We start from the raw sequence: 26913 nt of genomic DNA, 5'->3' as shown, positions 1-26913 counted from the left end.
ATCTCCTTTATAGTAGTAGTAGTATTAGCAGTAGTAGTGCTGGTAGTATGTAGTGACCTCTAGTTTATGAAATGCTCCGTGAATGGCGTTGTGTGTATACGAATGGATGGATGCGCAGACGGGTGGATGCATGGACAGACAGACAGATGTACAGACAGGCAGACGCATGGATCGACGGAAAATCAAACTAACAGACAGGTGGACGGACAGGTGAACAGACAGGCAGGCTGACAGACGGATGGATGGACTGATGGAGGGATGGACGAACAGAAGCATGGATGAGTGGAAGCACGGACGGATGGAAGCACGGACGCACAGTACGGATATAAGTACGGACGGATGCATGGACGGAAACACGGACAGACACTCAAACGAAAGCACGGACGGGTGGATGAACCAACGGACGCTTCGCGCCACTGATCATTTCCTACGTGGGTATTCTGCTACTTTTTTTCATTTCTAAAAGTGAGAAGTTCGAATTTGGTTACGTCTCTCTTTTTACTCGTTCTGTTGGCCACATTATAATTCTTTCGTTTCACAATAAAGCTCAGTTAAAATTTAGCGCTTGCGTGCGTCTCTTCTATCCTCATCCCATACCTTTGCCTCGCCGCTAGAAATAAAGAGAAAAACAACGTTATTTAGGTTAAAAAAAACTTCACAGAGGAACGACCATCAGGCCGTGTCTGGTCGCCACCTCCTCAGCTCGCTGTATAACTCTAATGCGTATCTGATCATGAAATACCAATCAGCCCAATCCGCCAACATTCAAATCATTTCCAACGCAATGTTCTTATGTGCGGGAACAACGATTTGAAAGCCGACATTTGCCAAAATCAAGACAAAAGAAACTGCGGAATAAACGTTTCGAGCGACACAGCATGGCCACTAAGTTCGCTAAATTTGATGTAGGCGAAAACACTTGAAATTCGGGTGCTTTATGCGTAGGTGAAATAACCCGGAATGGTCGAAGTTTTCCGGAGCCCTACCGTACAGCATCTCCCATAATAATATGGTAGTGCTTCACGTTAACAATTATTATTATTCTACAATATTGAAAAAGCAGACAGAAGAACATGACTACCACGAAAACTTATGCCTGCAGGGCTGATCAGGCGAGCTTGGTGAGAGCGCTATGCTACGTATCATGCGTCCGCCTTCTCAAGCGCAGTCACCTTTATTTCCGAAACTTTCTCTGTCTTTCACGTCACTCGTCACATGAATGTTTTCTCTGTAGGCATGCCCCAGGCATGCAACAAATTTTCATGTTATCGTGACCCCTCATCGGAGTCAGGCATAGTCATTTTTTGCAGGCTGCCCTCGGCGTCCAGCTCGGACCCCTACACCACCACAAGTCCTCGTCAAACACTTGATTCGCTTCTGCACCTCGCCTTCTTTGACAGGGCCTCCGCGAAGGGCTCACCTGCATTCAAATGACGACGATGCAATGTGAAGTTTCGTAGTCATATGGCGTTATTGTGATGTCACCGATTCTGGTGACGTAATGTCACGACGTAATTATCACTAATGTTGACGTCATTATTTCACTATTGGTGAGAACTATAAAAAATATGCAGCGTATCCACCTGCTTCACTGGCAAATGTCACAAAAAGACGATTGTTTTTGGTCTTTAGCGAGAGCATAAAAGGTTTATTTGACGTTCTGCGCGAGCAAATCTACGAGTAGGTGCTTCGTTAAAGATTATAAAAAATTATAGAAGCGAAACCCACGCTCCCTCACCTCTGCGCCCTTTATCAGGAGCTGCAGCAGCGCCGCTAAGACGTCTAGCAGAAAGCTAGTGACACAGGTCACGGCCGGACTCGACTCTGTCCTCCGCTTCGAGGAGAGTCGAATCCGGCAGTGCAGAGGCACACCCTCTCCTGGCGCACAGGGGTGGTTAGGCCGGTGGTGTTGTAGAAGCGAAATGAAACACACGTGACTGAGAACAAACAACATGGCACTTGCACTACCAAGGCTAACTAGCACAGGGGAGGGAAGGAACATGCACTTTGACATGAACGGTGCTACTTTAGTTGTTTCAATGAACTTCGGCAGTGTGAGATATGGGCACAATTTAAGAGTTTCTTGAAGAAACGCACGCTTTCTAGATTGCAAAGCCAGAGGTAGGCGGAAGCACCATGCAATTTTAGTTTGGGAGCCTTCGTGTGCGCGCGTCTTCGTGTTTTATTGTGGTGTCAGCCTTTGACCGTTGGAGGAAGAAAAAACTAAGGAAAGGCTCTATTGTATCCCAATGAACTGCGAGTAGTGTGGCGGAAGGGACGTCAAATATATGGGCAAACAAACCGGTATGGGGCAAACAAAACAGCAGAACCTCCGTGGCGTTCTCTCAGCGCTGTTTCCCTTCTAAAGTCCCGGCGTTAGTTTGACGCGTATGTTATGGTTTGCATGCAGTAAAATGTTTCAAGTACATTTTTCCTCGACTGTTTGTGCGCGGCAGGCCAGAGCGTGGCGTGGCGAACTACTTCGTGGGGGGTTTTCGTGCAACGGCGCAGAAAGCGCCGGTGCGTGTCGTAATGAAAATCATTCAGCCCCTGCATCACCGTATTTGAACTCACCCGGCAGTGACTTACGCATTCTGCTCGCTGCAAGACCTTTTTGTTTTTCTCTCTTAGCCAGATTGTCTGATCTACGGGCTGATGAGCAGTTCTTTGCTCGTATATAGTGTCAGTGTGGCAACGCACGATTTTGAGAGCTTGCTTGTTAGCTATTCCGTGCAACGCAAGCCTAGTTCTTGACCTACTTCACGTCGGTAAGAAGACACAGCTGTATTGTATACGTGATCGTGCCCGTAACCAGTGTATTTCCAGTGCGCACACAACTAACACGCAGCAAGCGCACACCGTACAATGCATACACACTTTGTCCGGTAACAAGAAAACTTTATTGTCCTTCCGTGACACAACTTCAAAAACGTGACACGATGCCTACAACACTAAAAACAATATTTCGCGTTTGTTCTCAGTTGACACAATGAGTAAGAACCAATGGAGCATACAGCTGAGAGCTTGGCATGCAAATTCTATCAACAGTAAAGCGAAAATACATGAAAAGTGTCAAAATGTGAATCTGGCGGTGCACGCAAATCGCACCGAGTATACGCTACAGCTGGGCATCCCACATCTTTTCTAAAGAATAAAAACGCGCAAAAGAAGAACCACTCGTCGATTGATTCGCTGCTGGCAGAGAACACCGCTTCCAAGGCCGCTGCAGCGGCTGCTCGCCGGAAATCGCGAAGTGCTTATCTGCTTCTCCACTAGGAAGTAGTGTGGATATTTGAGAGAAAATTTTCAACAAAGAAGTGCCTTATGCACCATAAAAGACAAGGAGGGATCAAGTAGCGCAATGACTCCATTTTCACAACAAGAGTGGGAAAAGGCTGAGAAGAGGGTTCCCAGAAGTACATCAACAGGCCCAGATGGCATTCCAAATATGCTGATGAAGAGTTTGGCTCCTGAGTCTAAACAGACTTTGAGAGGAGCGGTGGGCAAAACAATAATCGATGAAGAAGTCCCTGATGACTAGAAACTCAGCAGGATAAGCATGATCTATAAAGAAAAGAGGGACAAAACTGTCATAAACAACTACAGTCCCATAACGCTGACATCAGTTGTCTACAGGCTGGCGCTGCGGATTATAAAGGAAAGACTCTAGGCATGGATAAAGGATGAGGGTGTGCCTGGGGAACTGCAGAAAGGGTTTCGGAGACACAGGAGGTTGGAAGACAATATGTTCTCACTGACGCAGTACATCGAAATAGCAGAAAAGCAACACAGGCCCCTGGGGCTACCATTTTTGGATATTAAGGGAGCGTACGATTGCGTGGTTCAAGAGAACTTGTGGGGAATACTGGACACGCTAGCTGTGGAAGAAGGAGTCACTAAACTTTTAAAGGATATTCATAAAAGTAGCGAGGTAGTTATAAAAGGGGAAAACAGGTATACAAGCCCACAAAGGTAAAACAGGGGCTTAGGCAGGGGTGTCCTCTGTCACCCTTATTATCATGATGTGCCTACAAGGATTATAGGCCAAATTAGAGGAAAGTGGACTTGGCTTCAGCCTCTGTTTCGTCAAACAAGGAAAACTCATTGAACAGGCACTACCAACATTGATGTACGCAGATGATATAGTGCTAATGGCAGACAACAAGAAAGATTTGCAGAGATTGATGTACATCTGCGGTCTTGAGGGAGGAGATAGGTTAGATATCATATTCAGTAAGAAAAAATCAGCAGTCATAATTTTTAATGATAATGAAGGTAGTGAGCTCAGAATACAGGAGGTCACGCTGGAGATAACGAATGAATACAAATATCTGGGCGTATGGATGAGCAATGGGAGCGAGTATATAAGGGAACCCGAAATATACGTAACGACTATAGGTAACAGGAATGCAGCAGTGGAAAAAATAGGGCACTGTGGAAATACAATAGGTATGATGTTGTGAGAGGAATATAGAAAGGGGTCATGGTTCCTGGTCTGACACTCGGCAACGCGATCTTGAGCATGAGATAAGAAGTTCAAGCTAGATTAGAAATTAAACAACGTGAATTAGGTAGGCTTGCTCTAGGATCTCGCGGCAATACACCAAATAAGCGAGTACAAAGTGATATGGGATGGACATCATTTGAGGGCAGGGAAGCTAGCAGCAAGGTAAAATTTGAGAAGCGATTGAGAGAACTGGGGGAGAACCGTTGGGCTACGAAGGTATTGAGCTACTTGTACATTAGGGATGGGGATACAAAATGGAGGAAGTGAACCAAACATTGACGGGTAAACACATAGAAAACAGCAGGTGGCCAAAACAAAAAGAACTATCGCTTAAGAAGAAGGTGAAGGAAACAAAAACTGACATGTGGAGAATCGGCATGAATATCTCTAAACTAAATTTTCAGAATAGCTTTCTTTCATTTAAATTCCATATCAGTATCCTGCCACCGGGATCTTGGCCCATCTCCCACTGTGGGTGGGCGCCATTCATCGTACGTCGTCAACATTAGCATCCGCATGACCAAGAAGTCCGCGCTAGAGATCTATCGAGCTTTTAAGCAGGAAATTTCCAAGGAAAGGATCTATGATATTACTCGGGGTGGTTGTCTACTGTTTGAGGCCAGGACGAGAGTAGTGGGAACCAATACATATCTGGCTGCACACGGTATGCAGTGCAAACGGATAGGAGGAAGAAACTGCCAAAATTTTGATAATGTTCTGTGAAGAGCTTCACTCTATAGTTCATAATATTGGTGCGCAGTTTTCTCAAAGCACAGAAGTTTAGGGACAGGGAGGGAAAATAGACTTAAAGCGGCTAGAATAACTAGAAGGAGGTTATCTGATTGGTGGATAAAGTCAAGGTGCGAGAGAAAATTAAGTCATTCACTGGAAAGTATGCCAGTCCTCAACTTCACTATATAAAGGGAAAAGAAGATACATGTAGTTGTTATTTCACTAATTATCACGGCTAGGTGGCGTTGGCCACCGCCGGATCTAAAGGGTTCAGCCACACCAATCCATCCATCCATGTGGCGGCTTCACGAATATGACGTCAATTCCTCCCCCATGGAGGAAGGAACAACTTTTTCCTTCCTCCTTCCTCCATGCTTTAACCCACTACTTACCGCCGCCCCTTAAAAAATATTGTTGCCCACCCTGGTTGCCATGGCAACAAGCGCCATGTTGTTTCCTGCGGCCAGGCATTTCTCCCCCGTCGCTTTGCAGCAGCTGCATGTTGGCGCGGGGGTGGAAGGTGTGGTATGAACTGTGTTTGACTACACCGTAGACGTAGCTTGCGCTACGACACCAAAATCGCGCTAAGCGCACCTACAAGAACTTTGAAGTGTAAATGCCAAGGTGCTCAGCTCATTCTGTGAAATGGCTGACAGCCATTCAACAAAAAGAAGTTTGAGGAAGTATACATGACACGTGCATAGTATATCAATGAATTATGCTTCGTTCGGTTGCACCTGGCTATGCGAGCAAAAGCTGGTTGAGTATGCTTGTTCATCCGCGTAGTCGAAGCACAGTTCACTGATCGAATGATATGACTAGTTCAATGTGTGTTCCTGCATGCATTCGCTATATGTGCTTTATCGATTTCCGAAGCCGTCGCCACGTTCATCGCGAAAACCCCAGGCCCATAAACCACCTACAGATGCTCGCGTTCACGTCTTACTTTGCTGGCAGATGTTCGCGTTCCTGCGATTTCACCACAGTCGCTGAGGAAGAGCATTTGGAGAGGTAGACAGACGAGCCGACGAACGCGTTCTCTGTAGACTGTTGTAGTCTAGCCTTGCACGGTTGCAACACAACTAAATTTTGTGCGGCTTGCCATGGATCATTTGTTCTTCCCTTCAATGACCCATGCAACCACACCGAAACTCGCTCATTAATTGCAAAAAAATTCTCTTTAACATAGAGTGCGACAGAAAAACTGTTCGTGTCCATCCGTTCTTCTCTCGTGTCTGTCAGTCCTGAACGGTGCAGTACATATGCACTAAGCAAGTCGGTTGTTGCCCATGCCTCAGATACACCCTGTGTGCTGCAACGTTATTTATATCATCCTTTTGTTTCATAACTAGCCACACGGATGATTTGATATCGTAAACTCAGTTTTTATTTAGTGTTTGTAGAGAAAATGAGTATGGACTCCGTATACGTGGTTGGCGCCATGTATGACTTTTCGTCTTCTTGCATTATTGTAGGCCCACAGCAAGGACAGAAGCTTCGTGCAAAGGAGGCGGAATGGTTTGATGAAATTAAGGCTAGATGCTGTTTGAATGCAGTTTGCAATACAATATCACCTGCAAAAACTTGGTTTGTCTCTTGTTGCTCCCCTTTGCCTTTCGTATAGCCTAATACACAGGCTTGTGAAGGGGGGGTTGGTGTAATATGATTGAGTGCCCTACTACTTTCGGGAAATGCTTACAGCTTGTAAGGTTTTTAAGCAGTCCACTGTACAGATTCGTTCGCAGGAACTGAACTTGCTGCAGTAAATTATACTACGAACAAAATTAATAACTCTGGTATAAAAAACAGGCTAGCGGAGTTATGCGGTGTACAGAGAACATCGCGAGCGGCCCAGTTTTTGATCTGCCTTCCCTGTTAATATGGGTACCATCATATTGAGGGCACGCTTTCGAGCCTTGCACTAGAGGGCCTTTGAGGTGTCTGCGGTGATAAGGTGAATTTGCTTCGGGAATGCCGCGCAGACATTGAGGTCCGTTCACATTGATATCGAGGTGCTCCCCACACGCAAATATAGGCTCCCTAAATATCCTCACTCCGCCAATGCGGTGGGTCTACTAGGTGGGAGAAACTGTTTCAACAGTATTTTATACAAACTCGAGTCACTAACATGTCCCTCCTCTTCACCGGAACCACGGCTAACTTCAGAATACAACCCTTAAGCCTTCAGAACATGCTGCATAATGGAAACTACCCCCTTCTCGTGGAAACCTACGCTGACTTCAATGTAAATGAGCGACCGCTCAGCACCAACATGGCGGCCCGTCAAGTATGGTGGCCGTTTTAACCAGTCGTAAGCAACCACGATCATAGTTGTCACCACCCTAAAAATCAGAGATGCGCGCACATGAAGGCGACCTAATTTTAGTGAAGCTCGGAAACACCCGTTCTTTTTTCTTTTTTGGTTTACAGCATTGTATTGCTATTTAACAGACTTTAGGGTGAGTGTTGCCAGACTGTAACCAGATTTGGCCGAAAAGTTTTTCTCTGGAGTTGTGGCTTCTCCGTGAGGATTCGGTGTCGTTCGTGGTGCATTTTGTGAGTGTGTTAGCTACGTTGGCTGTTTTAATTAAAGGAATGAACGTAAAACGCACGCTGCCGAAGACGGGACGCGTTTTCTTGCTGTGTACGCTGTTGAGCAATCAAGAGATCGCGTCTCAATACTAGGGACAACAAGAAACCTGAGTTGAGTCGCAGCAGGTGGTGCGCTGCCCCCCCCCCCTCTTTCTTTCACAGCTGATCATGCACGCATGACCAAACGCTACGGCGAGGATGCTACGCTTTCCTTAGCTGTGTCAGCACTAGACATATCGTTCGGACTCGTGCACTACTTATGAAGAATCACATACGAAAGTTTTGAGGCAAAGAAGAGATTGCAAATAGTCGCCCTCGAAAACACTTTCACATAATTACCACTGCTTATACTGGCTTTCGTCTAGATTTTTTTCGCTTGTTCTCGCCAGTAGCTCTCGTTAACTTTTTCAAATATTCCAATGGCACACCAAGGTACTTCGCAGGTGTGTTCTCCCACTTAACCTTGCCGAAATTGTCTTGTCTGGCCGACCACACTGCATGCCAGAAGCTCAGACACTTTCCCAAGTTTACTAGACTGCTAGCTGCGTTGCCAAGCTTTTAACTACAGTGATACTAATGGTAACACTATCTTGATCGGTACAACAAACAGCCACATTGTTGGCAAACGCCAGAATTTTAACTTCCGTTTCTTGTAACCTAAGACAAGAAATGGGCTGTTTTGTGTTTTGCTATGCAGAACAATTATATAAATAAACTGATTAGGGGACTCAGCGGGCAGCCTTGACGGACAGAATACTTTAAACCAGTTTTTTTCCTTAGCGACTTGTTGAATACCAGTCGTGTCATGCAATTCCGGTATGTCTTAGCTACCCCATCTCTGATTACAGAACCAACGTTGACATGGTGAAGAATTGCAAACAAAAGGTTCTGGCAGGCACGATAGAAAGCTTTTTCGAGATCAATCTCTATAATGGCTCCACCTCTATGATTGGCGCCGCAACACTCGAGCACCCATCGCATCTTGTGTATATTGTCACAATGGAGCATCCCGTAATTCCGTATGCTCCGTGGGATACTATCAAGTTTTTAGGAGCGAAGCTCCTTATGGCGTGACTTGTGCGTCCCTCGTAGTACGTAACCACCAATGGCACATACCCGAAATAGGTATAACATTTGACCTCCAAGGTGGTGCCGGTGAGAGATTTCTTCTGTGCGTTGTTTAACAATAAAAAATAGTGCTCATTGTACATGTCAATGGCTGCTAATGGGGAATGAGAGACAGGAGCATTCGGCTTTTAGTCAACGCGCACGCTGCGATCCCCATTAGCAGCCATTGGCATGTACATTGAGCACTATCTGAAAAGAAAGCGTTGCTAAAATATACTCACTGGGTGTAACCTCCTTAGTTTTAGAAAGGTTTAGCGAGCGTTGAGCCGCAGGGCCATGAATACAGTGAACTAGTATATACCATGAATGAATTCGAGGTGGTTAAAGCGGGGAAGCAGATACGAAGCGCAAGCCTAAAAAATTTAAAGCTGAATCCTCCTGTCTCTCATTTCACATTAGCAGCCACTGGCATGTACATTGAGCACTATCTGGCAGGAAAAGGTTGCTACGTTATACTCGCTGGGCGTAACCTCCTTGGTTTTAGAAAGGTTTCATTCATTCATTCATTCTGCGTAAGTAGTCGAGGTCTGTGGGGTGTGTAAGGTATTTGTATGGCGATAATGTAATGGTCCCTTCCAAGTGTGTGTTGCGTACGGGACGGTGATGCGGTAAATTCTCTGCATTAAACATTGTGAGTGGACATGATGGCCTGGCGTGGGGCGTGGTAGATATTGGCTGCAAATATTGGAGGTGCACCGAGTTTTGTGGGGATGATCTCTATTAGGACGCATGAGGGGGCGGGGGGGGAGGTCTAAGGCCCGTATTCACAAACGCTCCTCTACTCGACCCTTCACTCGAAACGCTCCTTAAATGGCGTTTTCCCATTCACAAACCGCCCTTCACTTGAAACGCTTCCTTCACTTGAAAAAATCTTGAGCGTTTCCTCGAGATTGTCAAGGAAGCGATCGAGCTACCTTCAACCGTCCCTCGAGTGAAATATTTGCGCCAGCATCGCGTCCATGGCGGAGCCCGTCTCACTTTGACGGCGTTTCTCAATCAAGTAGGCTGCCACCACCGCGTTCTTTCGACAATGAAGGTGCGCGTTTGCTACGGAGCTGTCTTCGAACGGTTCAGCAACGGCTACTGTGGTGCCGGGACAAGCGGGCGTGGTGTCAAAAGGAGCACTCACCAGTGCCGTGATGTGTTGCGTTCCGTGCATGAGCCAGTGCATTACCTGCCTTCGGGTGTGCGTATACTCTTCGTGCGAGTGCTCCATGACTTACAGCGGATTCCAGTGCTTTGAAGTGTTTTGATGAAGCTCGCACACCGCATCAGTTCAAGCGTGGTGCGAAAGCTTGACAAGCAAGCGGCAGAGCAAACTTTTGAGGCGCTGGGTTCACCGTACTTTAGAGTGGCTTCCTCTCCGGTGAACCTTCGCTGCCCTAGCCGAAATTTACGACGAAGCACACCTCCGTTAGACGACCATCTGTACCAATGAGAAGGTAAGTTCTCCTGTGTTTTTTTTATTTATTTTCCTGCTTCGGTCAGATTACTATTAAAGACAGTTTAAGAAAAGCACAACACAATACATTGGGCGCAATGAGTGTGCTGCTGTAGCTACTACGCGTGAATCATAGCTTCTTTATACAGTGTCTATGCAGCTCACAATACCAATGAACAACCAAGTACACATTTAGGGGATCAAGCAGATGATCATGCTCTGTGAAACCTGCATGTACGCAAAAGTGCGTCGAGTGTCGTATGAAAACGCAAACATATAAAATATAAATACAGCAGATACATAATGAGATTGTTTTTTTTTAATTTAACCCCATTCTTACCCCCCGAAGAAGAAATGCTGGCTATGGCAATTAGATATTGAAATTGTAAACCCATATGCCTGGTCAGCTGCCCAAGTGCCTGAGCCAAACATGTGTCAAAATAGTCAAAGCTCAGTACTTCAACCAAGTCTGTTCTTGAATGCGAGACAAACTAATGAATGTCTGCACAGCTAGAATTAAAGAAAAATGCGATTTTTGTATCCAAGCTATTACTTTTTTCTAATATTATTTCTTGCCTCTTTTGTGCAGGGGACCAGCTGCCGACAGAAGAACACAGAGAAAAGGCCTCCTAGAACCTGCCGTATTATCAATGCAATGCAGAGTTTGCACGACTGTATACAAAAGCACAAAAACAGCAGTGAATGCGTGCAGCTACACTGCATTAGGCGCGCTATGGTGTCTGCTTCCTTAATCTTATTTATGATGTCCTCCGAGCTTGTACTTTATCTTTACAGTGTGTAGGTTGCATATGTTTGATTGATGAACACTTTTCATTTGCATTCTTATGTTTGCCACGTTGCTCCTCATCAGCCACATGTAATAAAGGTCCATCTGTCATTCACAGCTTCTGTTTTGTTCATATATCAACACATAATTATCGTCGTGCTTGTCTTTTCATGATGAGACAGGACTGCAAAAACCACTTCTCCGATTCTACAGGAAAGCAGTTCTAGGAAAATTAAACTTGTTTTATATAAAGCAGCACCACTCCTCTTCCACGGAACTGCGATGGCGGGGTTCTAACTGGTAGATTTGCTAATGATGCAGCAATAGCGGATATTTTATTTACAGGGTTCTGACCAGATGTATTCGCGATGACTGCAATACTCTTGAGCATTTTTCACCGCTTTGTTGCACTGGTCTTCAATAAATCAGCAGAATATTATACGCTGCTCTTGACGACACTTTCTCGAAGGTTGAGAGAACCCAAAGGATAGTTGTTAAAACAGAACAGCACCAAAAGTCAGACGCGGCTTCAATTTTATGATTTCAAAAAAAAAAAACATCCCCTAACATTTATGTTGTGCCGGGGCTTTGGAATGCAGCACAGACACCGCGATTGTTTTTAACAGGTATTTCCAGTAGTTATATTGCAAATAAAATCCAAAACATTAGTGCGAAGGTCATTCATGCACTAACGGTTGTGCTTCTGAGCATGCAGATGAAAGAGACGGGAAAAAAAATTTAAGACGATGCCGCTGTGTGAACTTGGAGACGGAAGCTACACAAATTTAAAGGTTACTTCTATGCGAATCTGTCAAATTAGACGCATCCACAAATGCAGGGCAAATAGAAAAACAATGCAAAAACAATAACTTATTCCTTGGAAGTTTAAAATGTTAAATTTGACACACACACACACACACACACACACCAGTCCCTGTTAACCGACTATATATGTTACTAAATGAAGAAAACAACTTTAAAATGTATTTTTCGCCAATAGTGAAAGAAAGCCACATGATCGCTTTCCTTAACTTGCGTAGCAGTCTAAATCGAACGCTCAGCCACGAGTATAACATGCCTAGTTTTTAACGCTACCCTGGTATAACCTTGAATATTAGTTGCGAACAATGTCTTTCAAATTTCCTATTATACGCAGAGGAACAACTACGAAAGCGCCACGGTGAAATTCGCAGTAAATGAGAAAAATAAACATTGCACAGGCCCCTGACATTAGGAACTGTGCACGTACTCCCGTAGCGAGAACGAATTTACGTACGAGTAATCCTTATACATAATGCGGTGGTGAATGCTAAAAGCACGCCAACATACTGTGATATATAGTAAAAAATACTCATTCCACCGCGTTATACATTCGGTGGCTACATTAGTGATCAGAAGGCTCTCAGTAAAGCGAAAGTAAACAAAGCTACAAACCATCTATTGCGCTTCCTGTCATCGCTCACGTAGTTCGTTAGTCAACCCGGCGAAAGTAGGCTCTCAAACGACACACACGCAAACACTACCGCAAATATAAACTGCAATTGATAGACGCATACAAGACAAAATAAACTAAGCAGGTAGACACGTTCAGCAGCAGACGAAATGCCATCAGCTGTTCGTTCAGCTGCCTGGGTTTGACTGTTGCCAGACTTGAAGGAGGGTTTCGCTAACTCTATCAGCACAAGGCTTAGGGAAACAACACTACCACTCTAAATGCACGTATTTTGCTGTAATGTTAATTTAGGAAAAAGAATAACTAGAAAAGGCGTTCTCCTAATGTATATGGATGGGCAATTCTTAACCACAATTGCGAATACTTCCGTTATCAGGCGCTTTTCTCGGCGAATGCAGTTCACTCAAGTGAAGGGAGCATTTCCAAGGCCTCCCTTGGCGAAGGAAGTGTGGAGGAGCGTTCATGAAACGCAGCGGCCCCTTGAGTGGAGGAGCACGCTCCACCTTGACTTCGTCAAGTCGAGGGGAGCCCTTTAGTGAAGGAGCGTTTGTGAATACGGGCCTAAGACTTTTAATGGACGCCACATACTTGACACCCTCAGCATTTACATACCAGCAGCCGACCTCTCACTTCTATCAGTTCCACCACACATACACACACAGATCATCATAGCTCTCCACACGGTTCCGATGAGTATGCCGTATGGGTGTATGCAGCTTTCACGGGTGCTGACGCGGCAGCTGCAGTCGTTGATCGCACACTCCAGCCCATCGCAAATGTCCGCCTAATTCCTGCATCCAACCCAGAATCCTCGGAAGAAGCGGCAATCGCACTTGCCCTCACTTGCAGAGATGCCCGGTACGTCCTTTTCGACTCAAAAACCACAATCCTAAGTTTTACGTGAGGCCGAATCCATGAGAGCGCTTTCGGCATGCTCAGCTCGCCCCCCAAACATCCTCTCCGCCATGTAGGGCTGATCTGGGTGCCTGCTCATTCTTGAAATCCCGGCAACAAAGCTGCCAATGACCATGCCCAAGGTCTCATCAACCAAGCGGTGGAGGACTCCGAGCCGGGCTTTCCAGGAAGCGCATGCATTTCTTCAGCGAGATGACTGAAGCGTACGGCGCGGAACGCCAGCTTTACTCTCCACCCCAACGATCCCTGGACAATTTTCACCAGATATTACGGCGTCGCCTCCGGACACACAGACTTCCTTCCCCAAATTTCTTTCCTCCATCTACCCAGGAGAACTCCCCATCCTGTGCTCAATGCACTCACCCCCATGCTTCCCTTACGCTTATCCTCCTCGAATGCCCGGCGAACCCTCCCCCGCGGAGCCCGCAGCCACTGACCACATGGGAGGAATGGGAGACTGCTGCGCTCGACGGATCTGGTCAAGCAGAACACCGCCACTGACCGGGCCACCTATGTAATGCAACTGCATGACCTCATGAACGCATAGCGCAGTGGGGGTAGTGCGGGGAGCTTGGGCCTTACCTGCCCAAATCCCTTGGTCGAATAATTATTTTACCACCATCTACCCGTCCTATGTTATCATTGTCTGAAACTTCGGTAGCGCTGGCTTGAATGACATCTATAGGGTTTCGCTGGCATGAGTGTTTTCAAAATCGAGTGCTCGCTTCGTCGGCCGTTCATCCAAAGTCATCGATGTTGCTCTGACTCCCACTAGCACTCCGCTTTAGCCTTCTTCATCAAATACCTCTATCCTTCGTTAGACACTCCGCGAATCGTCAGCATAAACTCCACGTTCTCGATGTTCAAGAGCCGTTAGCTTATCAAGTATCTGTTTAGGCTCTTCGTCTTTACTTTTAGATTGATAAGATTACATGCCAGATTTCTGTATTTCTTTCATTTTTATTCGTTGTTTGAATAGCTTCAAGCTTTCTCTTATTTTGTTCATACGCTACATGTTAATATTATTATCTCTCTTATAACATTGTCGCTAAATGACTCGCCACTTGACTCGCCACGTACTCAAGAACAGCCATTCTCAAGAACAGCCACTGTTCTCAAGAAAAGCTATTCCTTTCTTTCTTTGGCCCAATATTGCATTTTCCAACACAGTGCTCAGAAAAGGAAACAGCTACAACTTAATAAATGCGACATTGTGCTACCGCATCCGCAGTACAGTAAAGTCGGTCCAATCGGGCATAACTTGTGCCTTGAATGTAGATATACTTCACATCTTGGGAGCTATTCAGGCATTCCGCTACATCTAGTAATTCGTATACAATTATCACCTGTGCCGGAACAACACTGCTTTTGTCTTTATTGTTGCAGCTGCTTGGTCTATCACTTTGATTCAGGACAGAGTTGAAGTCCCCCACCAATAAGAGCTTCCTACCAGTACACATATGCTGTCACAAATTGAGAAATCGGCAGATCCCACCTACAGTGGGAATGGATAAAATGCGAAGCAAAAATGAGGACCTCTATTAGGTCACTTTCAAACCAGCACAACGTCACGAGGCGGACGTAAAGTATGCCGTACATGAGTTCCATGTTCGTGATAATCATGTTTGGACGTGTCATTTATCTTCGTCGTCTATTTATATCACGTGATACCTTGATGCTGCTAGCGGTATAATTGCAGCCAGCAAACCACCATGAGCAAGCTACGAATATAAAATGTAGTCATGTTTCACATGGTACGCATATCCTGATTATCCTACTTGCATTTGTCATATACCTTCGTACTCCTTTGACATCACGTAATTCCGAACTTGATATATGTGAAGCTAACGAAACGGCCCTGAGCGCGTCATGAGCGTGGCATGTAGTCATGTTATCACATGATACGCATCTCATGAGTGATGCATGATTGATCCTTGATCGAAATAGAATGTGTGCACCAGTCACATACTTGGACATCCATTCACGCTCCGTAATATCAAATTGTGTATACGTGAAACTAACGAAACGTTCACGAGCGAACCATGAATAGTAGAGTCAAGACTCACGGCTTACATGAAATGATGTCATGATTTCGACGTTCATGTTCGCCATGCTGTCATGTCATACCATACCAGTTTTGCAACGTGTCATGTGAACAAAACCATCGCGAGAGCCGCAAGACCATGAAAGGTAAGTCATGACATTCATGACATACGTGTCATGATTTTCATGTTATGACTAGTCACTCAAGCTCATAATACCGTAATGTTATTTCCTACCAATTTAGGTATCGACACAATTATTGAAATGAACGGAAGAGCTAAAAGTCATGGGCGGCTAAATAGAAAGATAGATAAATGGATGGATAGATAGACGGACAGACAGATGGATACGCTCGAAGTCGCGGACGTTGGCTAACAAATGCTTCGCATTAAAAAAACTCGCTTTTGGCCAATATTTCGAGCGTAAACACATAGAATGTCCCATTGTGTGTCGCGATATTCAAAAACATTCATAATAATCAGCCTGATGACAATGAAAAGACTTTTTGCATGAATAATCCTTGATGTTTCTTAGCAAAAGGAAAAACATACCCCACACCTTCTTTTTCAGGTTTAAGGTTAAAAAGCGAAGGTATTTACTAGCACGTCAGGGACACCGCACTAGTAATAAAATTTGAAGCAGATTTAACGATGCTGCATATAATGGGGCTAATGAAGGTTATTTTCAAAAATTTGCTAAGTGCAGTAAGAGAAAGTGTAAGTGTCGGTAAGTAAAGACAAACGTGCGCAATTCGGCGTAACTTCGTCTGTGTCACAGTTGACCGAAGCACCACAATCCTGAAGGAAGTCCTTTCCGAGAATCGCGTCATGAGTGCAACATGACGAGAAATTTGACGAGAAACATGACGAAAAACAGTACGAGAAATTTCGTTATCAAATCTTTTTGACCCAATAAAATACTTGCAATGCAAATACCAAGAAAAACAAGGCACTCTCCGCTGACATCCCGAAATGTCACATAAACACTCCTCAGAAACAGAACTTTGCGACCCAGTCGTACTTCAAAAGTCCCTCACATGACATAAACTGCAGCACGGTAATATACTAATGCACTTGCAGCTTGTTGTGGACGAACAAACCGAAGAGGCACTATGGTTAGAGCTTCCTATTCAAATAATTTGAAAGCGAATATTATGATGATATGTCTTCTTCTTCTTTGAATTCTTTCTCGTCTTCTAATTTATCTTCCTGTTTCCACATATTACCGGGGTCTTAATGGTGCGTACTTATAAGCAGCCATCCAGTGTAAGAAGTCTTCCCAGTAAGAAGTCTTCAAAATAAAGACTCTTGAGAGTTGGTCTCGCCCTGAAAAAAACTTCCTTCACTAACCATATTTTCCAAATGGCCTTTGGATATCTTTCGTAGAGTAAAACTATGTCGCGTTTATTTAAGTTTCTCTGGATTACTCCTTTTGCGGGTTTCAATAATGCACTCCTAATTGCTTTCATATACAGAGAGTTCCATCGTTGCCACTATACTTTAGTAACTTCTTAGTGCAGTCTCCACACTTGTTGAAGATTGTGGTCGCATTCTTCCTCTACGTCTGCTCTAATCTTTCACTTCCCGCCAGTCAAATCTTATGGCATGAAAGAAGTGGGCTCGTCCGATTCCTCGTAAATGTACGTAAATTGTCAAATGTTCATGATGCCTTCAACTTCACAGACTGAAGAATGCATCTCATCAATATTTAGTAAACGATGACCAATCACTTTTGGCAAAGGTTGTTTCAACATGCGTATTAGCCGTTCATAAAATCCGCTCCGCCATGGTGCGTTTTCGGGAATAAATGTCCACTGGTACGATGATTGGCGAGAAAATTTCTTGTTTGCTGACGTTGTAACGTCGTGATTATGTTCAAATCTTAGTTAGCTTTATTTAAAGCCTTCCTTTTGTCACTGTAGATGACTAGGGACATCTCTCTTCTTGCAATGAAGCGTCGAAAAGTTTGCAGAAAACTTTCAAATGAAGTGTCTTCAGCTGTTTCCAAGCGCACGGCCTTCGTAACTGCGAACGTAAGGAGTATTATTGTGATTGAAATTATATAAACACTCTCAGCTGCATCTCGCAGGTGGCGTCAATATCACGCACCGTATATGTATACGTATCTATATATTCGAAAACGAAAGGAAGAAACAAAAATCCAGAAAGAAGTCTCCAGCGCGCGGAATTCGAACGTGGGACCTTGGCATAGTAAATGCGAGACGTAAATTACTGAGCTACCGAAGGGCACCTCCTTGATCATTCAAACGACAACATAGCTATATCTACCACTTACCGCTGCTGGCGCGCATATTGGGGGAGAGGAGGAGCTATTGTGTTTTCAACATTATCAGCAAGATGGCGCAATTCGTGCGCGACGGCTCACATCTCTCACGCGTACTTCGGTCCGCGGAGAGGAGGTTATTTGACAATCTCTCAAGCACCCTTATCTCCCGGTAGGCAAGATTATACGTCTAGGCTGGTGTTTGGCTTGCACTGGAGCGATTCTGTTGAAATTTCGGGGCTCACAAAGTTCACTGCAATCGTCACACGGCCTCCGTTTGCGAAAGGGGGACGCTTTTCAGACGCAGCGAAGTAACAACGAAGAAGCTTATTCACGTAGTTGTGAGTACGTTTGGCGTGTCAATTGTGCATGAGAAATGCGGACACGTTTCGATCTGCTTGCCATTCTGTGCGTTACCTTCCTATTTGTTGCTATCGCGTTTATTGCTTCGCCTTTGCGGCAAAGCTGAGACTGTTTTATGTAAACCTTTATCATCTCTTCCTTCATTTCGGCTGCTTTCATAGGGCCTGTGAAGTCTATTCCAACCATTTGAAAAAATGCAGTCCTCGTTACTTGGTCGGCAGATGAGGTGTTACTTGTAGCGGTGATATGGAATTATACATTCGGCATATAATGCCTCTTCTGATGATATCTTTTACTTCCTGTCGTCTTCTGAGTATCAAAACTTGTTTCCTAAACGGGCTAGTGTGTCTCGCAATCCGCCATGAAACGTTTCTTCATGCACATGACTAATCAGTATCTTTGTAAAATGATTTCTACAGGGATTGCAATCGGATGCTTTTCGTTCAATGTCATACTTGATCCTTAAAGTCGGCCTTTTAGACTCAGTATGATTTGTTGGCCTGTGAATATCTAACGTCCATTATTCTTTCATGTGCTTCGACTTTCTATAGTTCTTTGAAAAGTTGAACATTTTCTTCTCGCCGAAAAATATGGTTCTCCGTGGCCCGGATCTCTTCAGCTCCCGGAGGAGCACAGACGTTCTTCATTTAAAATTGCTGTAGAAACAAAAAATCCAAGCTGTTATCCTTTACATATTTGAGTAAGTGCAAAACATTTCTAATTCAATTCCTCGTTCTGCGCGTTGTTCCGTCGCATATTCAACAAGTATTTCAACTTCCCTTCTTTCTTCATTACTACCAGGCTATTTACAACTTGGATAGCCTTTCTTCTGTAACCACTCCGGTCCTTTGCACCCAATTTCTGCTGATGAAAATTGTTCCACGTTGTCCCCTCTGGTTCGAAGATCCGCCGTATTTTCATTGCTGCTCACGTATGCACATTGGCTCTCAGCTGAATTCTTTTTATTTCTTGTAGGGGATGTTCAACGAGTGCTGCACGCCTTCCTTCTTTTCTCATGCAGGTTAACACAATTTTAGCATTCGTCCTAAAATTCAGCAGGTCAGTTTCTTGTTTCAGGCTACTTATGATGTAAATCCAAAATTTCGCAGATAGTGTAGCTCATAGAAGTTCTAATTTGGCTTGGCTCAATGCTTCATTCGAGATACCTTACTTTTTGCGAGAATCAACACTGTCTTTTTGACTCCGTTTTCGTAGGACAGCGCCATGTAGGCTATACTTCCATATGCCGCAGGGTTTGCATCGGAGAAAACGTGCGATTCTGTGTTTAAATGTGGTTTCTTATTTGAGACGTAGTGCCGTCGTACTTTTAAATTTTTGGTTGATTTAGTTTTCTCCAGCCATTTCCTCCGTATCTTCTCATCTTGCTCTGCTAAATGATCGTCTCAGGCAATTCAAGACTTTCAGAGCCTTTGTATCGCTATCTTTGCTCTTACTGTGACAGGTGTTAGATATCCAATGAATCGAATATCTTGGCACTTTCTTTAAGCACTGCTAGCCTAATCAGCCTTTCACTCACTTTTGGTGTTTCGTCATCGTCATCCGTATCGTCATCCGTATCCCATTAATTCCGACAACGTAGGTTTTACTTAAGTGGGAACGGCATCTTGAATATTGGAAAAATGTTTCCTCATCTCTTCACTGTTCGATGTCCATTTCCTTAGGTTCATTCCTGGTCTGCGACAAATATCCGTTGCGTACCGGTATAAACTATTCGCTTGACTCTCGTGCGCTGCTTCAATCGTAAAATTATTGACCTATATTGAATATCGATGTTTATCTTCCGTTCTTGGAAAGCTTTTCTGTTCTTGATTCAGACTTTCCTGCCACCAAAATACTTCTTGGCGTTGTACCAAACGTCAACCTGGTTGTCCTCCTTGCATCGAGGTTTTATTTAGTTAAGTCGCAAAGCTCGTTTTTCCACTACAAAAAAAAACTGAAGGGCGTCTAGATCTTCTTCGTGAATACGGATCTAAGGGAATGCCTTTTCCACGTCTGCCGTCATTACAACTCAGTGTTTGCGAAAGTTCATTACTAATGCCAGTATGGCTAGATTAAAGTTTTCTCCAGCTTTTAGGTTTTCATTTAACGACATTCTTGGTGTCATTGATGACGAAGGATCAAACACTATCTTCACTTTTGTTGTCAGCCGGTCTTCTCTAATGACTGCTTGATGCAGCATGTAGTATGAAACGTGCTCAGGTTCATCCGACGTCGCTAGCTCTCCCACTCCCGATGTAAAGTATTCTTTCATAGCACTGTTCTTACTTCCTTTCAGCGCCGAGTCTTTCTGAAGTCTTCTAGATACTTGAATTTTATGTTCGCTGTTTCTCTCTGTGGTAGTCTTACTTTTTATCAATCTCCAGTACTCTCTACCGTCTTTTGAATTGATTCAAAAAGGTGGTCAAATTTATGCAGCCTGTTCTTCCTTTTAGTTACTACTGTATTTCAAAGATCCCAAAATCTTTGGATGGCACCCGTTATCTGGTCTGTTCTTTCTGTAGCGTGAAGAACCATGACTTATTTCGCTTTTCTGGCGTATGACTCTACACCACACTGTTTAAGTACAATCAAACCTAGAATGCTTTTTACTAGCATCATTTGTTCATTTATTCTATTCACACGTCCTGTTATTGGCTTGCAGCAGAAATCAGGTCATAGGATTAAGCTTGTTTCCTGTGATTTACATCTTTTTATGGTTGTCAGCAGCTCTTTTTATTACCGTGTTCTTTATATAGGACTTTCAATTGTGGTTAGTGCAAGGGAGTCGCATCTTTATTATCATGTCTCTCTCAATAGCTTCGTTTACTAGTAATTCCCCATTCGGATTTTTCTTCAGTGTGACTTCGACAACATTGATAAGACTTTCACTTTATTTACCTCCAAATGATCGAACTGTCAGGTTTTCGCTGAGAAGTACTTTGCAACAAATTCTTCTTGATAGAGTGGTTCGTATGAATAATCTTTTGCTTCTGCTGTCGAATGAAATTCTGGCGTACTCTGTTTTACCTACACCTTCTGTCCGTGCTATGCCCGTCTACAATAGAGTACGAAGGCATTTTTCTTGCAGTTCAGAAGACGCTAGCAGGTTGCACAATTTGCTAAAATCTAAACCGTTGTTTCGTTCCCGTCTTTTGTCAATATGCTTCTTTCCAATCACTGCCCTTGGTCGTGCACATGAAAGTTGCGTGTCTTGCTCTGTAATGTTTACGAACTACCGCGGTTTAACAAACTCTTACGTTTTGATTTGGTCTCATGCACCTAAAGCACCTTACTTCTTCAGGAAACATTTTTTTTGTGTCGTTGTATTTTAGTGACCTCCAACAGTCTTCAGTGCTGCGATTGGTTAGATTTCAGAATCAACATCTTTTTGTGACGGAGCTCTGAAATGTGAAAGTATTGCTTGTTAACTTTTATCTATTTGTTCATTTTCTTCAAGGTCTGTCTTCCCCATCTTCAACCTTTCTAGCGCATCTCTGAACCTCAGCTGTGCTTGCAAAATGTTATCCATCCTTTTAGTGGATCTTCACTAGTACCGATGTTGTTTTCTCCTTCCGAAGTTCCTGCTCTCTTTCGTACTTTCTCTTCTCTTCTCGTAGAATTGCTAATCAAGGAACAATTATTGTGGTGTGCAACACTTTAAGAGTGGCATAAACATCGTAGCGAACGGAAGCACTGCAACTCCGAGCGCTTCCAATGTGTTAGTGTGCACTTGCACTGTCTTGTAATGTTCGCGTAAGCCGTTACCATCTACTGGATTCCTTACTGGTTTTAAGTTCATCAATGCATTCATGTGAATTTCTTTCAAATAATCTTCTTTATTATTTAGACTGATTTATCAGCGCAAAGAAGACAAGCTTTTAGAAAAGACACACACACACTACGCTGTACTCACGAATGATTTACTATTTCAAACGCAGGGCCTTTTTGAAGAGACAGTGGAGACTTGAAAAAACGTTGGAGAAGAATGGAGATAGATACAAAGTAAGACTACCACAGAAAGAAGTAGCGAGAATGAAAGACAATAAGAAATTAGCAATTAGAATATTGATCCAAGTTTCTAGAAGACTTCAGAAAGACTCGGTGCCAAGAGGACGTAAGAACAGTGTTATGAAAGAATACTTTACATCGGGAGTGGCAGAGCTAGTGACGTCGAATGAATCTGAGCAAGTTTCATATTACATACCGTATCAAGCAGTCATTAGAGAAGATCGACTGACAACAAAAGTGGAGATATTGTTTGATGCTTCGTCATCAGTGAAACCAAGAATGTCGTTAAATGAAAACCCAGAAGCTGGAGAAAACTTGAATCCAGCCATACTGGCATTAATAATGAACTTTCGCAAACACTGAGTTTTAATGACGGCAGACGTGGAAAAGGCATTCCCTTAGATCCGTATTCACGAAGAAGCTCTAGACGCCCTTCATTTTTTCGGTGGTGGAAAAACGAGCTTTGCAACTTAACTAAAGAAAACCTCGTTGCATGGAGGACAACCAGTTTGACGTTTGGTACAACGCCGAGAAGTATTTTGCTGGCAGGAAGTTCCGAATCAAGAACAGAAAAACTTTCCCAGAACGGAAGATAAACATCGAAATTCGATATAGGTCGATAATTTTACGATTGAGGCAACGCGAGAGAGTCAAGCGAATAGTTCATACCGGTACGCAACGGATATTTGTCGCAGCGCAGGAATTAACCTAAGGAAATGGACATCGAACAGTGAAGAGATGAGGAAACGTTTTTCCGCGATTCAAGATGCCGTTCCTACCTAAGTAAAACCTACGCTGTCGGAATTACATGGACTACGGATGACGATACTTTGTGCTGTGCTGTGAAAAATGGGCAACACCAAAAGTGAGTGAAATGCTGATTAGGCTAGCAGTGCTTTGAGAAAATGCCAAGATATTCGATTTACTGGGACTTGTAACACCTGTCACTGTAAAAGCAAAGATAGCGATACAAAGGCTCTGAAAGTCTGGAATTGCTTGAGACAATCATCTAGCAGAGCAAGATGAGAAGGTATGGAGGAAATGGCTGGAGAAAACTAAATCAACCAAAAATATAAATGTACGAGGGCAGTATATTTCAAATAAGAAACTAAATTTGAACAGAGAATTGCACATTTTCTCCGATGCAAGCCCTGCCGCATATGGGAGTGTAGCCTACATGGTGTTGTCCTAATAAAACGGAGTCAAAAAGACAGTGCTGATTTTCGCAAGAAGTAAAGTGTCTCCAATGAAGCAATGATCCAAGCGAAATTAGAACTTCTTGGAGTAACAGTATCTGCGAACATGTGGATTTACATCAGAAGTAGTCTGAAACAAGTAACTGACTTGCTGAATTTTCGGCGAATGCTAAAATTGTGTTAACCTGGATAAGAAAAAAAGGAATGCGTGCAGCGCTCATTGAACATCGACTACAAGAAATGCAAAAAACGATTCAGCCGAGAGTCAATGTGCATACGTAAGCAGTAATGAAAATCCGGTTGAAACTTCTAGCAAGATGAGTCAACGGGGAACAATTTTCATCAGCAGAAACTCTGTACGAAGGACCGGAGTGGTTACTGAACAAAAGCTATCCGGGTCACAAAGAGCCAGGTAGTAATGAAAAAAGAAGGGAAGTTAAAACACTTGTTGAATATACGACGTAACAACGCGCAGAACGAGGAATCGAAATACAGTTTGTGCTACAATTTGAAAGTTCGCAATTTAATGCTTATAGGTATATATTATTGGAGTGTGTGCATGATATGTTTGTTTTCATGAAGAGTTTTCATGTATGATGGCTATCTGTAATGCTTTATTTGCAGTCACAATTATGTACATACATGTTTTGATTTTTCTGGTTGCTCTATTGTTTGTATACTTGCATCGCATGCAAACATGTACACGCATGCCAAATGCGCATGGGAGTAGGAGCCTCTGTCAGGCAATACGGCCTTTAGCTCTTACTCCTCTTTCTGTATCAGAAAGAAATAAACTTCAAATATAATAAAATAAAATAAAATAAATAAAATAAATAGAGATGTTTGGTACTTACTCAAACATGCAAACGATATCAGCTTGGATGTTTCACTTTTACTGTATTAATCAACGCGAGACACTATGTGGTCCTCTAACAGCTGAAGAGAACGAGGCCGAGAAGAACCGTATTTCTCGGCAAGAAGAAAATGTGGAACCTACCCAAGAAATATAGAAAGTCGGATCACATGAAAGAATAAGGGGATGTCAGATATTCACAGGCGAACAATGCATACTGAGTCTAAGAGGACGACTTCAAGAAACAAGTACGACATTCTACGAAAGCATCTGATAGTAATACCCGTAAAAATCATTTTACAAGGGTACTGATTAGTCATGCGCACGAAGAAACTTTTCACGGCAGATTACGAGACACTAGCCCGTTTAAGAACCAAGTTTTGGATAATCAGACGATGACAGGATGTAAAAGATATCATTAGAACATGCATTATATGCAGAATGTAGAAATACAGACCACTGCGACAAGAAACACCTTGTCTGCTGACCGAGTAACAAGGACTGCACCTTCTTAAATAGTTGAAATAGACTTCACGGGCCCTATGCAAGCAGCCAAAACGAAGGAAGAGATAATAAAGGTTTACATAAAACAGTCTCAGCTTTGCCGCAAAGGCGAAGCAATAAACGCGATAGAAACAAATAGGAAGGTCACGCACAGAATGGCAAGCAGATCGAAACGTGTCCGCATTTCTCATGCACAATTGACACGCCAAACGTACTCACAACTACGTGAATAAGCTTCTTCGTTGTTCCTTCGCTGCGTCTGAAAAGCGTCCCCCTTTCGCAAACGGAGGCCGTGTGACGATTGCAGTGAACTTTGTGAGCCCCGAAGTTTCAACAGAATCGCTCCAGTGCAAGCCAAACACCAGCCTAGACGTATAATCTTGCCTACCGGGAGATAAGGGCGCTTGAGAGATTGTCAAATAACCTCCTCTCCGCGGACCGAAGTACGCGTGAGAGATGTGAGCCGTCGCGCACGAATTGCGCCATCTTGCTGATAATGCTGAAAACACGATAGTTCCCCCCCCCCCTTAAATGCGCGCCAGCAGTGGCAAGTGGTAGATATAGATAGCTTGCCATTTGAATGATCAAGGGGGTACCCGTCGGTAGCTCAGTGATTAACGCCTCGCATTCTCTACGCGAAGGTCCCACGGTCGATTCTGCGCGCTGGAGATTTTTTCTGGATTTTGTTTCTATCTTTCGTTTTTATATATATAGATACGTATACATATACGGTGCACAATATTGATGCCAGCTGCGAGATTCAGCCGAGAGTGTCCATATATTTGCTATCACAATGGTGATCTTTACATGCGCAGTTATGAAGGCCGTGCGCTTGGAAACAGCTAGAGACACTTCAGTTGAAAGTTTTCTGCAAGCTTTTCGACGCTTCAATGCAAGAAGAGGGATGTCCCTAGTCATCTACAGCGACAATGGGAAGGCTTTCAATAAAGCTACCAAAAATTGAACATAATGACGACGTTACAACCTGAGCAAACAAGAATTTTTCTCGCCAAGCATCGTATCAAGTGCACATTTATTCCCTCAAACGCACAATTGCGGGGTGAATTTTGTAAACGACTAATACGCAGGTTCAAACAATCTTTGCAAAAACTGATAGGTCGGCGTTTACTAAATGAAGATGAGATGCATACTTTAGTCAGTGAAGTTGATGGCATCATGAACAACCGACCATTTACGTACATTGACGAGGAATCAGACGAGCCAACATCTGATTAGCGGGAAGCGAAAGATTAGAGTAGCCGTAAATAAAGAATGGGACCACAACCTTCAGCAAGTGTGGAGACTTCGTGAAGAAGTTACTAAAGTATAGTTGCAATGATGGAACTCTCAGTATATGAAAGAAATGAGGAGTGCATTATTGAAACCCACAAGAGAAATAATCATGAGAAACTTAAAAAAAGGTGACATTGTTTTACTCTAGGAAAGAAATATAAAGGGCTTTTGAAAAATATGGTTGGTGAAGGAAGTTTTTTCAGGGCGAAACCAACTCTAAAGAGTCTGTATTTTGAAGACTTCTTACCATGTTGCTTTATACACTGGAAGGCGGCTTATAAGTGTGCGCCATAGAGACCCCGGTAATATGTAGAAACAGGAAGATAAATGAGAAGACGAGCAAGAATTCAAAGACGAAGGAGACATATCATCATCATAATATTCGCTTTCAAATTATGTGAATAGGCAGTTCTAACTATCATGCCTTTTCGGTCTGTTCGTTCACAACAGGCTGCAAGTGCATTAGCATATAACCGTGCTGCAGTTTGTGTCATGTGAGGGACTTTTGAAGTACGACTGGGTCGGAAAGTTATGTTTCCGTGGAGTGTTTATGGGACATTTCGGGATGTCAGCGGAGAGTGCCTTGTTTCTTTTGGCATTTGCATTGCAAGTATTCTAATGGGTCAAAAAGGTTTCATAACGAAATTTCTCGTACTATAACGTTGCACTCATGACGCGATTCTTGAAAATGACTTCCTTCAGGATTGTGGTGCTTCCGCCCTATTGAAAATCCTGAGTTGGCAGATGCTGGAATTGTTGGTGAATATGGTGGAAAGAATAGTGGATATGATCGAAATATTAGTGGATATGGTGGA

General features: G+C 43.6%; 2 long non-coding RNA genes across 2 annotated transcripts in view; one reads left to right on the top strand and one right to left on the bottom strand.

Moving 5' to 3' along the window:
- Positions 1 to 1078: 1078 nt before the first annotated feature.
- LOC119166685 (uncharacterized) lies at positions 1079 to 25159 on the bottom strand. Its single transcript, XR_005109123.2, has 2 exons — positions 25025 to 25159; positions 1079 to 1420 (listed from the first exon to the last, which is right to left on the bottom strand). It is a non-coding gene; the product is annotated as an uncharacterized LOC119166685 (long non-coding RNA).
- The window catches only part of LOC119166684 (uncharacterized), a 31908-nt gene continuing 23082 nt past the window's right edge, over positions 18088 to 26913 (top strand). The window contains exons 1-2 of the long non-coding RNA XR_012888804.1: positions 18088 to 18222; positions 22183 to 22246. This is a non-coding gene — a long non-coding RNA (uncharacterized LOC119166684). The remainder of the gene's footprint in view (positions 18223 to 22182; positions 22247 to 26913) is intronic.

This window comes from Rhipicephalus microplus, unplaced genomic scaffold, assembly GCF_043290135.1.
Source record: "Rhipicephalus microplus isolate Deutch F79 unplaced genomic scaffold, USDA_Rmic scaffold_16, whole genome shotgun sequence".
Lineage (NCBI taxonomy): Eukaryota > Metazoa > Arthropoda > Arachnida > Ixodida > Ixodidae > Rhipicephalus > Rhipicephalus microplus.
This window is presented reverse-complemented; position numbering and strand designations above follow the sequence as displayed.